This window comes from Psammomys obesus, unplaced genomic scaffold, assembly GCF_907164565.1.
Source record: "Psammomys obesus unplaced genomic scaffold, mPsaObe1.curated_primary_1811, whole genome shotgun sequence".
NCBI lineage: Eukaryota > Metazoa > Chordata > Mammalia > Rodentia > Muridae > Psammomys > Psammomys obesus.
In genome coordinates, this window is record NW_026596466.1 from 6427963 (window position 1) to 6442263 (window position 14301).

A 14301-nucleotide genomic window follows, 5' to 3' on the forward strand; every position below is an offset into this window, starting at 1 on the left:
TCAAAGCAGTTGCCCACTGAAACCTTGAGTATGTACCAATGGTATGGTGCAACCTTTAGTTTTGCAATTTTTGCAAAATGAAACACATCTCTCTGCCAGATTTTACTTCTTTTGGTACTGCTAGGGTTTCTTCTGGTGTTTGTTTATACAAAGAACAAGTAGAACATTTTCTGCTAAAATCCTTGACTTGTTGCCAGGGTATAGAAAAAAAAATTCTTTGTACTTACCTGTTAGCTTGGTGTTTTTCATAAAAATTTGAGGCCTCTAACATACTTCCTGTTAATATTTGGTCAGTTTCTTTATTTCCTTGTGCTCTTGGCAAGCCTGTGTGAGACTGGATATGGGTGGTAGAGAACGGACCGTTTCTGACTGTCTGTTGTAGTTACATAAATGACGAGGTTAATTCTGAATTATCTGTGATGTAGTCACTAGTTTCCATATGCAGAACGACTCCTTCTTCATATTGCGAGTCAGCAATTATATCAGGAGATTCCGGAAAATCTAATAACAGCACAAGACTGCTATACAACAACTCTCAGACATGCCTTTGCCTCTGCCTCCCAAGTGCTGGCATTGAAGTCACTATGCCTAACACTCTTATTATTAAAAAAAATTGTTCTTATTCATGTATGTATGTGTATGCCACCATGTTCAGGGCATATGGAGGTCAGAGATGGGTGTCAGGTCTTTTGGAACTGGAGTTACAGGGAGAGCAGCAAGCATTTTTAACCACGAGCTCCCTCTAGCCCTCCACTGCCCCCTTTTCTATCCTTCCCTCTTCCAGCCCTTGTCAGCTCAAATAGTCCTCTTCTCCTTTCATGTGTGTATACTCATTAGTTTAATTAAGGCAACTTTACAGTGGCTTCAACACTGAAGGGAATCTCTCTCCCACAGCAACTGTTTTTTTTTTTTTTTTAAATGTGCATTAGTATGAAGGTGTCAGATCCCTTGTAATTGGGGATATAGACAGTTCTGAGCTGCTATGTGGGTGCTGGGAATTGAACTCGCGTCCTTTAGAAGAGCAGACAGTGCTCTTCTCAACCACTGAGCCATCTCTCCAGCCCCCACAGCGACTGTTAACAGCTTGTATATCCAAAGAGGGGAAAGGTCTTCTGAGCCGCTCTCCAGCGACTACCTTTAGGTTTGCTTTTTGTGCTTCCTCTTTTTTTTTTTTATATATATATATATATATAGACAGATCTTACAAGTGGTCGGCCTGGAGCTTGTTTCATAGGCCACCAACTCACAGTTCTCCACGTGGTGAGCCACCGGCTCTGGGTTACAGACATGCAGGCTTGGGTCTTTGTTTCCCTTGGACATTTGATGTATGTTACAGCTTAATTTTTTTAGTGCGTGTAAAGGTTAAAGGGAAGGTAAAAAACCTTTGCCTTTCACACAACACAAAGTTCTTATGGAATGAAAGAAGGGATTCCTTTTTTTTTTTTTTTTTTTTTTTTTTACCTTTTCACCCTTTTATTGCACTCAGAATAATGTTTGATTTCTCTTAGTATATTCCCATCCTTCATTCTCTAAGAAAAGTGAGAAATCTACTTTTTCAGCAAAAAAAAAATCTTACTGCTTAAATATCAATACCAGTACCCTTTGAGCTAAAAAAATTCTATTTTTGATTGATAGGTAAACTCGAAAAGCTTCCTCCAACTTCTTGGCTTTTTCTTGCATACAATTACAAGGAAATCTCTCCCTAGCTCTTCTTAGTTTGTTTTTGCTTGAGGCGGGAATTTAAGTTTGTTTTGTTGTTGTTGTTATTATTATTATTATTATTATTATTATTATTATTATTATTATTATTATTATAGTTTTTGGTGTTTGGTGTTTGGAGACAGGGGACATGGTTTCTCTGTATAGCCCCTGCTGTCCTGCAACTTTCTCTGTACATCAAACTAAGCAATCTGCCTGTCTTTGCCTCTCAATGCTGAGCTGAAAGGCATGTGCCACCTGCATTTTTTTATATATACTGTGTCAGTTTCATACATGTACAGGAAGCATTTTGGGTACTCTCATTCACATTATGGTCTGTCATCCTCCCCCTCTTTTGGACCCCTTCACCCATCCTAGTCCTCTCTCTCCTGTTTCTTTCTCCCTCTGCTGCCACTCTTTCTCTGTCTCTCTCTCTGTTTGTTTATACACTAGATTTTTCCACTCCAGGTTAAAAGCAAAACCTCTCCAAGAGCAATATTTCTGTTTATTTATGTAGCTACTGACAATTTCAAAAGAAAAGAATTGCAAAGACTTTCTGTCGCACACTGGCAGTTCATGTATACATTAATCTTTGTGACATTGGGGAACACCACAAGAATGTAAGGAATTAAATTACAAAATTCTAACGGGAGCAGACCAATAGAGGGACTTTCAAAGAGTTTATAATATTTTATGGGACTGAAATGATCCCTTTTTATTTCTGAGAAACCAGAATCCCAAACACTTTCATTGAGGGCAACTGGTTACAATCACATTAATTAAAACTTCAGGGAGATGGCTGGGTGGGTAAAGTGGAAGTCGGGCCAGGACCTCTTTCTCTTCCTCTGCGGCAGACAGAACAACGTCTTCTAAAGGCGAGAGGACTGAGGACCTGAGCACTGGTGAGGAGCACGGCCGTCACCATCTTCCCCAGAGCAGCTGTGACGACAGCAGGGGCCTCCACACGGCCCAGCCTGTAGACTTTCTTGTGCGGGAGGACTCGGGAGGGTCATTAGAGCCTCACCTGGGAGTCCAGCTGCCCCCGTCGCCAACCTTGTCCAGCTGTCTGCAGTTCTTCTCCAGATGCATGTGGTGTCTGGAGGTGCTGGGGCACAGAGAAGGTGAACACTCCTAACAGGAGAGTTTCTGCAGCTTCAGGGAAGGGGTGTTGACGTGGTTGGCTGGAGACAACCTCTTAATGGTGCTCCTATAAGTAATCCCAACAAACCCATCTGTTCACCGATGCAGACATAGGTAGAAGTGTTCTCTTTGCTGCCGTTACGCTGTGTAGGGCAAGCAGACATTCGCTCATGCCTTCCCAGCAAGTTCCTTTTTGCACTTTTCTGGACAACTTCTGACTTTAGACTCCCTGATGGACCCCTCCTGCTCACACTCCTTCTAGAATGTTCTCCCTGCAGTTGGTGTTACCAAATACCCCTCAGGAGTGGGAGAAGGAAGAATGAGAGCTTCCTTTGGGTCATTCTCCAAGATTAAAGCATTAACCAATGCAAACATAGGGAGAAGCAGTAATGAAGCCAACAAGAGACAATGAAAGTACTTACCAAAACCAGAAAGACTAACTTCACGGTCAGAACCCTGTAGCCCTTGGAACACCCCATTAATGGAGCCTGGATCCTCGCAGCCTAGAATCTTGTTGAGTTATAGAAACAAATCCAGGTCGCTCACACGGACTCATAAGTTTACCAAGCCCTTCCAGCATAAAGGAGCTGATTCACTGTGTTGACTTCCAGTTTCTGTGAACACTGTCACCTGACATATGTACACAGTGTCCAGTGGAGGAATATTGTAACATCTGAACCTTTGACCCTTGGTCCCTAAGTTCAGCTGGCTCATGGTTAATTCCTTTTTTTTTTTTAAATACTTTTTACAATTTATTCATTTTATATCCCAATTGTAGCTCCCTCCCTCGTCTCCTTCTGGTCCCACCCTTTCTTCCTCTTCCCCCATCCCTTTCCCTATTCCACTGAAAGGGGTGTCCTCATCCCCTGCCAACTGACCCTGGCTTATCAAGTCTCATCAGGATTGCCTGGATCCTCATCCTCTGTGGCCTGGCAAAGCCATTCACCAGGGGCAAGTGACCAAAGAGCAGCCAACCAAGTTCATGTCAGAGACAGCCTCTGCTTCCCTAACTCGGGGAGCCACATGGAGACTGAGCTGCCTATGAGCAACATCTGTGCAGGGGGCCTAGGCCCTCTCCATGCATGGCCCTTGGTTGGTGCATCAGTCAGAGTTAATTTCTTACTTCCTTATCAGTTATTTATTCTTTCTTCTGCCTATTCACCTACTGGAATTATTTACCAACAAGGTATAAAAACTTACACAGGTCATAATTCTTCACAATGATCTGTAACTTCTTTTTTTTTTTTTTAATGAGAGATCTCTTGTTTTTTAAGTTTATTTATTTATTCACTCTACATCCTGAGTGCAGCCCCCTCTCTCTTCTCCTCCAGGTCCCCCTCTCTCCCTCCTCTCTCTTCCACTCTCCCTCCCCCCAAAAGAGGGGAGTCCTCCTCCCCCTGTATCAGCCCTCTCCAGCACATCAAGTCACATCAGGACTGAGCACATCCTCATCCCCTGAGGCCAGCCAGGGGGAAGTGATCCAAAATTAGACAACAGAGTCCATTTTAACACCACCGTCCACTCATCAGGTGATCCACATGAAGCCCAAGCGCCCCATCAGCCACATATGTGCAGGAGTTCTAGGTTCAGACCATGCATGCTCCTTAGTTGGTGCCTCAGTCTCTGTAAGCCACTGTGGGGCTGGGTTAGTTTTCTATGTTGGTCTTCTTGTGGGGTTCCTGTACCCTCCAGGTCCTTCCATCTTTCCCCCACACTTCCACAAGACCCCTGGAGCTCCCCTCCATGCTTGGCTGTGAGTCCTAGCATCTGTCTTGATCCACTGCTGGGTGGAGCCTCTCAGATGACAGTCCTGTCTGCCAGCAGAGCAGAGCATCATTAACAGTGTTGGGGGTGGCTGTCTATGGTCGGGGAGGTCTCAGGTTGGGCCAGTCATTGGCTGAAAATTCTCTCAATCTCTGCTGCCTCTTTTGTTCTAGTATAAGAACAGCCACAGAAACCACTCAGACTCTGGTCTCAGATACATAAGGATGGTTTATTGGAACATCTTTTCCAAGCTGATTGATCAGGGCCACAGTAAGATCTTGGCAGCCTAACCATGACATCTACAAGTTTTCCCAGCAGGATGTTTATAGAAAGAACCAAATGCAAAAGACATGGGGAGGGCAGTAACACATTTTGGCTAACCATATAAAGCAATATTACATTTCTGGCTAACTAGACTGTTGGTATAGTGTTCTTGTGGAATGTGTACAATTTACCCTTGCTCATTCAAATGCTGATTTCTCCACCCCACCAGCTTGTTTCAATTTGGACATTGCATTGTGATGGTCTCAAGTTTGTGTAAACATACTATACTACCATTTGTTCTCTGTATTGCCAATAGAACAATCAGCCAAAACTGAGGAAAGGAGAGACTAGGGTGGGGCATCCTGGTCTGGAGGGGAGGAGAAAGAAGTGAGTGGGAGGAGGGTTCAGAGAAGAGAGATTTGAGAGGAGAGAACCTGTAAACACCAGGAGAGATGAACCGGACCTAAGATATGACTAAAAAGCAACTATAATGTGGGAAATCTGAATGGGAGGAAGCTATGTGGGCTTGGTGGTTTAGGATGGAGTAATTATTGCCTAGCATTGTGCTCTAATTTAGTAAATCCTAGTCTCTGTTTAACTAAAAGATAAATCAATATTAAATATTAATAATCAACAACACTAGACAAACTATTATCAGCTAATAAAATGCCTGCACTTCTTATAGTCAGCGTAAGTTTTGGGTCGAAGGTTTTGTGGGTTGGTTGTTGTTCTCCTCCCTCCACTAGGAGTCCTGCCTGGCTAGGAGGTGGTCACTTCAGAGGAGTGTGACCTGTAGCAGGGCTCCAGCTGGTCAAAGAGGTGCTCCCCTCAGTTTCCCTCCCCTCTCCCAGCACTCCCACATCCCATCCCCATCCTCCCTCCAACTGATTCCCAGCCTCCCTTTCCTAGCTTTCCATCTCCTACCCAGTTCCCTTTCTTCCTCCACTTTTGATGTCTATTCTATTTCTCCTCCTGAGTGACATTTAGGCAGCATCTCTGGGCCCTCCTTGTTAATTATCTTCTTTGTGTCTGTGGATTGTATTAGGGTTTTCCTGTACTGTATGTCTAATATCTGCTAATAAGTGAGTGCATACCATGTGTGTCTTTCTGGGTCTGGGACCTCACTCAAGATCTTTTCTAGTTCCATCTATTTGACTAAAAAAAATGTCATGATTTCCTTATTTTTAATAGCTGCGTAATATTCCATTGTATAAATGTACCACATTAAAAAAATCCATTCTTCAGTAGAGGGACGTCTAAGTTGTTTCAGTTTATGGCTGTTAAAAATAACATTGCAGTGAACATCATTGAGCAAATGTCCTTGTTATACAGTAGGACATCTTTTGAGTGTATGCTCAGGAGTGGCATAGCTGGGTCTTGAGGTAGCACTGTGTTGTCACTTGAGTTTTTGATCTTAGCTGTTCTGACTGGTGTAAGACAGAATCTCAGATTTGTTTTGATTTGCAGTTTTCTCATGACTAAGGATGTTGAGCATTTCTTTAGTGCTTCTCAGCCATTAGAGATCCTTATGTTGTGAGTTCTCAGGTTAGCTCTGTACCCCATTTTTAAATTGGATTATTGGATTTGTTGGTGTTTAATTTCTTGAGTTCTTTATATATTCTGGATATTAACCCTCTGTCTGATGTAGGGTTGGTGAAGATCTTTTCTAAATCTGTAGGCTGTCATTTTTGTTCTATTGATAGTGTCAGTTGTTTTACAGAAGCTCTTCAGCTTCATGAGGTCCCATTTTTTAAGTTGTTGATCTCAGAGCCTGGCTGTTGGTGTTCTGTTCATGAAGTTGTCTCCTCTGCCAATGAGTTTCAGACTTTTGCTGGTTTTATGCCAGTATTGTTATTCCACTTCAACTTGAGTTTTGTACAGAGTAATAAATACAGATCTATTAGCATTTTTCTTTTGTCTTTTTTATTAATTAATTAATTAGTTAATTAATTAATTCAGTTTACATCTTGGGCATAGACCCCTTATTGCCCAGCATTGTGTTCTAGGTTAACTAAATAAACCCAGTCTCTGTGTGGTGATTTGGTTATTCAGCTGTTTAGGATTAACAGCAGCTTTACTAGAAGATAAATCACTAGTAAATATTAATCATCTCATACACAAATGGCATCCAACTAATCTAAGAATCCACACTCTTTAAATCATACTTTATCACAATTTGGAGGGGGGAATAAGCTCCCAGTGATACAAACCAAACTTAAAACCTAAAAACTTCCAGGTCAATCACTATCTGTTTAAGAGAGACTCTTAAACCTGCCCAGAAGCAAAAGCCTCCCGTGGGCAGACCTGAGACTTAACAAAACTGGCTGCTGCTTCATTTTAACTGAGGGGTACACAAGCATGGCTCCTTTATACTGTGGCTGGCTCAACTGGCTCAGCAACACAGCCATGACAGGAAAGAAAGGAACTGGAGGTAGACAGACCTCTAGACAGAGTTTGGCCTAAACTGCATCTAAAATAAAAAATTGCCATGGCAGAGGGAGTTTTAATCCCTTTTGGCTTCATTTTAGCTGTCATAGTCATGGATCTGGTTGCAATATGTTTAATGGTGTTGGTTCTTCTCCATACCTTCTCCAAGAAAGTTGAAGGAGAAAATAGGGAAAAAAACAAGGATTGGAATACTAAGTTACAGACAAGAAAAAGGGCACTCTCCCTAATAATTAGATCAATAATGGCTAAAATTCAAAGCTCTCTGGCTGCAAGATACTTGTCAGCTCTTTCTGGTAAGGGTCCACCAATTCACAGAAACATCAACTAAAATAACCAACTGGGTTTTGTTTGTTACACTATAAATTGGCCCAACTGATTCCAAACTTAAAATTTTCTTCTCTCTTTGTTTGATTTTCATTTAAAGGCTTTGAGTTACATCAATGATAATTTGAGAAAAAAAATATTTAAACAAGTTGGTGAAGGCACATGCCTTTATTACCAACACAAAGTTAAAAGAAACAGGTAGATATCTGAGTTCAGGGTCAAGCTCATTTACATAATAAAAGCCAGGATGGTAACTCCTGCTGTTTAGCCACTTACAGAGATAGTCTAAGATTCAAAATGACAAAATTTTCTTTAAGGTTACCATGTAAATTCTTTTTTTTAAAAAATAATAGATGTCATGTCCTTACTGATCTGAAGGTTGGGTTCACATTATTTTTAGGTTTATGTAAAGACAGATAATGTCACACTGCTCTGGAAACTGCCTGTAAATGTGAGACATTTTCACAGGGGAAAAATGTTGGTCATGCCTATGTAAAAAAAAAAAAACCACACAAGATGGCAAAGTACATGCCAACCTAGTTTAGTCCTAAAAACTCAAAAATTATATTCATATGTTTAAAAAACAAAACTGTCCTTCTCATATCAAAAAGGGAGCAATCCAAAGATAGCCAAACCAATGTAAAAATCCAGGTACAAGATGCCTAGGATATACTTAAATGCTAAAGGTAAGAGAGTTTATATAAAGTTTGCTACAAAGGCATAACTGCCCAGTCTGTATAAAAAAGGGATAAGCCGAAAAATAGCCACTATCAATGTAAAGCCCAGGTACAAGATGCCTAGGGTATGCCTAAATGTGAAAGGTAAGAAGGAGTTTAAATAAAGTTTGGCTCTAAAGGCATAACTGCCCATTCTATATAAACAAGGGGATAGGACAAATAGCTACAACATATGTAAAAATCTAGGGTTAGACCTCAAAACAGGTACAAGATACCTACGGTATGCTTATATTTTAAACTAAAAAGGAGTTTATATAAAGTTTACTTAAAACATGTGTTTTCTATTGCTCAAGGCAACCAGCTTGTCTCTCTAATAGAAGGCTTCTCTAGGGAAACAGGTAGCAGCTTGGCCTAACACAACAGGCATACACGAGCCCAGAATGATATTTTAATCTATCCAACCTTGTTTTGATTTCAACATGATAATTATTGTATGTTCAATAATAATGGTAACTTATATTGCTGACCCCTTTACATGGGAACAACTTTAAAACTGATTGAGACATAAAATATGTCTCCAGAACTCCAACAATACTTGGGCTATAATATCTTCAAAATGTATTATGCTAACCTTTTAATTGGCATAGATAAAATTGGCTTACAGTTTAGTTTCATCCTGCACATCTCATATATTTATAATATTAGAACTCTATAGTGCTTGTGAGAAATTATATGTTTGCAGAACAAAAGAACTGGACACCAGAGATGCTGGATCAAACTTGACAGAATCATTCTTCAGCATGCTGAGACATTGACACATCTGTTCCAGCATCTTGCATGTTCCAGCATTCTGCTTGTTCCTGCCTCAACTGCTTCAATTGCTGTTTCTCATCAAAGCCTGCTCCCAAAAGAACTTTGAAGAAAGCTACTAATCTTAATTGGCCCAGCATTTTAGACTGTTCCAAAGAGGACTTTTATTAAGCCTGAAATTTTTCAACATTTAAAGACTGGACCACAAATGTTATTGCTTGCTTAATTAACCATTTTTTTTTCTGATTTTATTTGGGCCCCCTACAGGATTTCTGCATGTCCAAAATGTCAGCTAGAAGAAATCCATGAGAACAGCATCCAATTTTCCTTAAAGGGGGTTGGGTAGGTTTTTGGTTGTTTGCTATTGCTACAAAATTTTATTGTCATTGGGAAATGTTTATTATTAATGGTCTTATTCAAAGAGAAACAAGGAATATACAGCTATATCATATAGGAATAAGACAAAAGGTAGATTATTGAATCTACTCAATTTAGGTTTTTTTTTTTATTCTCCAATAAAGTTAATTTTAACTCTGGTATAGGAATTTGCATATCAATGCAAAAATAAGTATTTTGATATATTGGTATAAGCTTTAGGTTACTGATACAAATTCAAAGTTACTTCCAATACTTTTAAACTACTTTTAAAATCTTGTTAAGATATTAGGTAATCCAAGTTAATTGCTAGTTATTCAACTCATAGTCATGTCAGACACTAGTCTAATTTATCTAATTTATACATCCTAGGTTTAACAGATAGATATGATTTTGTGGACAGATCGATTACATAAAAATAGGTAGTCTTCAAAAACTTCAGAGACCTACAGTAAATGGCATTTAAAAGTATCTTTATTATTTTAAAAATTCTTTGATAATGAGACAAGTCATCTCCTAGTAGCACCCCGCCTACCTTGAAGAATATGATGAGCATCGAAGAACCTCCATGTGAATAAATGAGTCTGTGTGCTGTAGAATGTCTATCCTGTACTGTAGGACTAAAATCTGCTTGAAAGTGAGTCTCTACCATGTGCGTCTTTCTGAGTCCGTGTTACTTCACGCAGGATGATCTTTTCTAGTTCCATTTATTTGCCTGCAAATTTTGTGATTTCTTTGTTGTGAATGTACCAGTTTCTTTATCCAGTCTTCAGTTGAGGGACATCTAGTTTTTTTTTCCAGTTTCTGGCTATTATGAGTAAAGCTTCTATGAACATAGTTGAGGAAATATCTTTGTTGTACAGTGGAGCATCTTTTGGGTGTATGCCCAGCAGTGGTGGTGCTGCATCTTGAGGTATGGCTATTTTTAGTTTTCTGAGAAGGCACAAGGTTGATTTCCAGAGAGGTTGTACAAACTTGCACTCCCTCCAGCAATGGAGGAGTTTCCTCCTTTTTCCACATCCTCGGCAGCATGTGTTGTCACTGGAGATTTTGATTTTAGCCTTCTGACAGGTGTAAGATGGAATCTCAGAGTTATTTTGATTTGCATTTCCTTTCTGACTAAAGACCTCAAGCATTTCTTTAAGTGCCTCTCCTCCATTCGAGCTTCCTCTGTTGAGAACTCTCTCTTTAGCTCTGCATCCCATTTTTAGTTGGATTATTTGGTTTCTTGATGTTTAATTTCCTGAGTTATTTATATATTCTGAATATTAGTATTAGGCTCAAATCATGAGCCTGATACTGGAGAGGCAGTTGAAAACCCAGAGATGGATCGTTGCAACAGCAAGAGGTTTATTTTTGGCCATCTCGTGATGGGGCCACTCTATAAATCAGCAAAGAGTGGCCCCAAGAAACAAAAGCCTTGGGTTTTTTTTTTAGGAAAAAACAAGGGGAAGCTCATGGGTTTTAGTCTTGGCAACTCAGGATTGGATGAAGAAGCTATAAAGTAATTGACTTCTAAGATACTTGGTTAGTATTAGGTGCTCAAATTTCTGTCCAGCTAAGAGTGAATGCGGCTGCAATTAAAGGTGGGTATGGAGAGTTATTAGCTCATCCTTAAAGATTGGGGCTGCAGGCTTTTGGCCGGAGGTCAGGGTCTACTCAGAGGAAGGTTTGAGTCCATCTGGGTTGGTTGCTAAGAAACGCTGTCTTGCAGACATGTCTGGTCATTCTTTTTGTTGGGCGAAGGTCGTTGCTTGCTCGCTTTCTTATCTCTGTCCTCACAGATGGCCAGGGCCACATTCCTCTGTTCTCTGGAGAAGTACTAAGAGGCTTTAGCTTAACCTGGGCCTAAAACTCAAAACTAGGCTTTAGAAGACATGCAGATTACAAAGTTAGTCTGATCCTTTCATTAGCACTTTATCTGAACAGTATTAATACAACAGTAGCACAGCAGCAGGAAGAAATCAGAAGCGTTTTTATCTATTTATCTATTTTGGATACTTTAAATCATATATTTTTTTAGGCCCACAAACATTTTTTTAGATCCTCATAACTTAAAATTCTGTATCTTTAGGCCTTCTAGCCCATTATTTACCATAGGACACAGGTGAAATTGTTGGGAGCAGTGACAGTCCTTCAGCCAAAGGAATGGTAGAAGGGTACATCTGAGACCTGACTTTTGAATCTGATAACAAGGTAGACTGTGACTTGACCTGACAGTAGCAGCTCCAGGAGTGAGGCTTAAGGCCTGGTCACTGCATATGGAGAGGACTGAGAAGGCATCTGAAGCCTCCCACAACAGAGGTTGGCAATGTGTCTGTGGGGCCCGAGTGTGAGGTTAGAGCAGACCTGCAGTTTTACTCTGGGCTTGGCAAGGATGGTGGAGGTCGCTGAATCTAGGAGCCATCTGTCCTCCAGCAGGCCAAGGAATTCAAAGTCTGGAAGTGTCTGTGGCACTTGTGCTGTCGAGCCCTTATGGCTGGGCACAGAGGACAAGCTGGCACAGGAGCATTTTGACTTCCAGAGGACAGTCTGCTGGTAGACAGGGAATGGCTTGTTGAGGCAGCTGAGGGGCTTGTGTCCTTCCTGGCTGCATTTGAAACAGGTCCCTAGTGGAATTGACTTAGGCTGGACCCCTGTGACATGGGGCATTGTAGACCTCCTGTTTCCTCTGCAGGAATGCCAACAGCCTTAGGGCAGCAGCATAGTTGGGTTTGTTTGTTTATTGTGGGTTATTAATATTTATTATTGATTTATCTTTTAGGTAAGCAGCAGTTATTCCTAAACCAACTGTATACCCAAATCACCAGAAAGATTAGGGTTTATTTAATTAACCTAGAGCACAATGCTGGGCAATAGTTTTTCTATCCTAAACCTCCAAGCCTGCATAGTTTCCTACCATTAAGATTTCACTTGCTCTTAGTCATATCTTAGGTCCTGTTCATCTCTCCTCATGGTTCCAAGACTTGTCCTGCTTGTCTGCTCCTCCTTGTCCCCAACTTGCTTCCTTCTCCTCTCCGGACCAGGGTGTCCCACACTATTCTCTTCATTGCTCAGCATTGGGGCTGGTTGTTTAATTGACAATACAGAGATCAAATGGTGGCATGTTTACACAAAGTTGAGACAGGTGATGCTTAGAATAAGCATCCCAATGCAATGTCCATTGAAACCAGCTAGTGGGGTAGAGAAATCAGCATTTGAATGAACAAGGGTAAATTGTATACCTTCCATAAGAACATTATATCAACAGTTTGTTTATTTCCTTTTTTTTTTTTTTCCCTGTAGCAGAGTCTGTTGGGAAGACTTGGCCTGGCCACCTCCTCTCAGGCTTTAAAGACTTGAAACATCATCTTTACCAACTCCTGTATGAGGACTCAGCCATTTAGTTAAGATGGCAGTGAGACCATGTTTCTTTCGGTGGAATTACAAATATATTTTAGACATGTTAAAGGACTTGATCATCTACAAGATGACCAACTGCTAACTTGCCTTTGTTAATAATCAATTAAATACTAGGATTTTAGGTTCTATCCTAATTCTGAATTAGAGCCCTTTTAGTATTAAAATAAAGCTTTTAATCCATAAACACAGTCCATAAAAAGGCTGGGAACTTTTTGACCTTCATAACCTTGAAAGTTTAGTATCACATAAAGAATGTTTCGAACCAGGATACAATATACAGCATATTGTAAAAATTTATACCACTTTAACATGAGGCTTGTTGTTTTCTTAGTCTAAAAAGGAGATGAAATAACAGAGTTAACTATGATTGAGTAGTTGCAGTTATGATAAAGTATAAAGATGAAGATGGAGATCTTATAACAATTTTTGATAGCTCTGACCCTCCATGAACACAATATAGTAGAGTGGGCAGAGAGAAGGAGACAGGACTTTGAGAAAAGTGAAATAGGAATAGGGTTATATATATATATAAAATGTCATTGACCACTCTTAGTATTACTGAATAATATAGCTGTTTAGGTTGGATTTTGGCTGTAGAGGCCAGAGGCGTATCAAATGGGAGAGAATATGAAGGAACCGTTTCTGCAGAGGAGAGGTGGAAGGGATGCAGCCTGCAGACACAGGTGTCCAGGGACAGAGGGAGGAGCAGCAGCAGGCACAGGCCATTTAGTGGTTCATTAACCGGCTAACAAGGGGGTCAAGGGCTAAGCCTGGCTAAGCCTAAGAAGAGTTGGCACCTGGTGCCAGGAATTTTGGTAGAAGCCAGAAGCTGAGGAAGAAGGCTGAACTCTCTTAGGGGAACCCCATCCACAAGAAAGGATTAAGGCATACAGGCAGCTTTGAGAGACCAAAGAATTAAAAATTAGTTTTTTGAGTTATTGGTTTAAAGTTTAAAGCACAAGCCTGAATGAAGGCCAGACAGGTGGAGACATGTCCAGTCACCTGTGGGAAGGAACCAGCCTTACTGCATTCTTTCATGCCCACTAGAGATACAGTTGCTAGGAAACAGGCCTCTCTCCCCTAGGACAGACAAACAAGGGAAGCCAGGCCATTAATGGTTTGGGGGCCTTCCTATAGCCAATCAGTTTAAAATGCAACATCCCCTTTTGTGTTTTGCCCAATAGATGCTTGCCAGGGAGGAATTCCCCTGCTTTGGGCATGCTGGTAGGGACTGGGACCTTTAAATCACCCACCTACCCTGGGCATGAGGCCGCTCTCCCAACCTGCTCTGTCAAGAGGGATTTATTACAAGCTATAGCTTGTAATAAAAAGATTCTTATGTGTTTTGCATCGGACCCCACTCCTGGAGGTCTTTGTGTGTGTGTGGCGGGGTGTCTCG

General features: G+C 40.8%; 1 long non-coding RNA gene across 2 annotated transcripts; it reads right to left on the bottom strand.

Moving 5' to 3' along the window:
- Positions 1–2183: 2183 nt before the first annotated feature.
- LOC129670136 (uncharacterized) lies at positions 2184–3494 on the bottom strand. 2 transcript variants are annotated; one of them, XR_008719128.1, is made up of 2 exons: positions 3261–3494; positions 2184–2905 (listed from the first exon to the last, which is right to left on the bottom strand). It is a non-coding gene; the product is annotated as an uncharacterized LOC129670136 (long non-coding RNA). The 2 variants fall into 2 exon arrangements; XR_008719129.1 differs by having other exon boundaries at positions 2184–2981.
- Positions 3495–14301: the final 10807 nt, after the last annotated feature.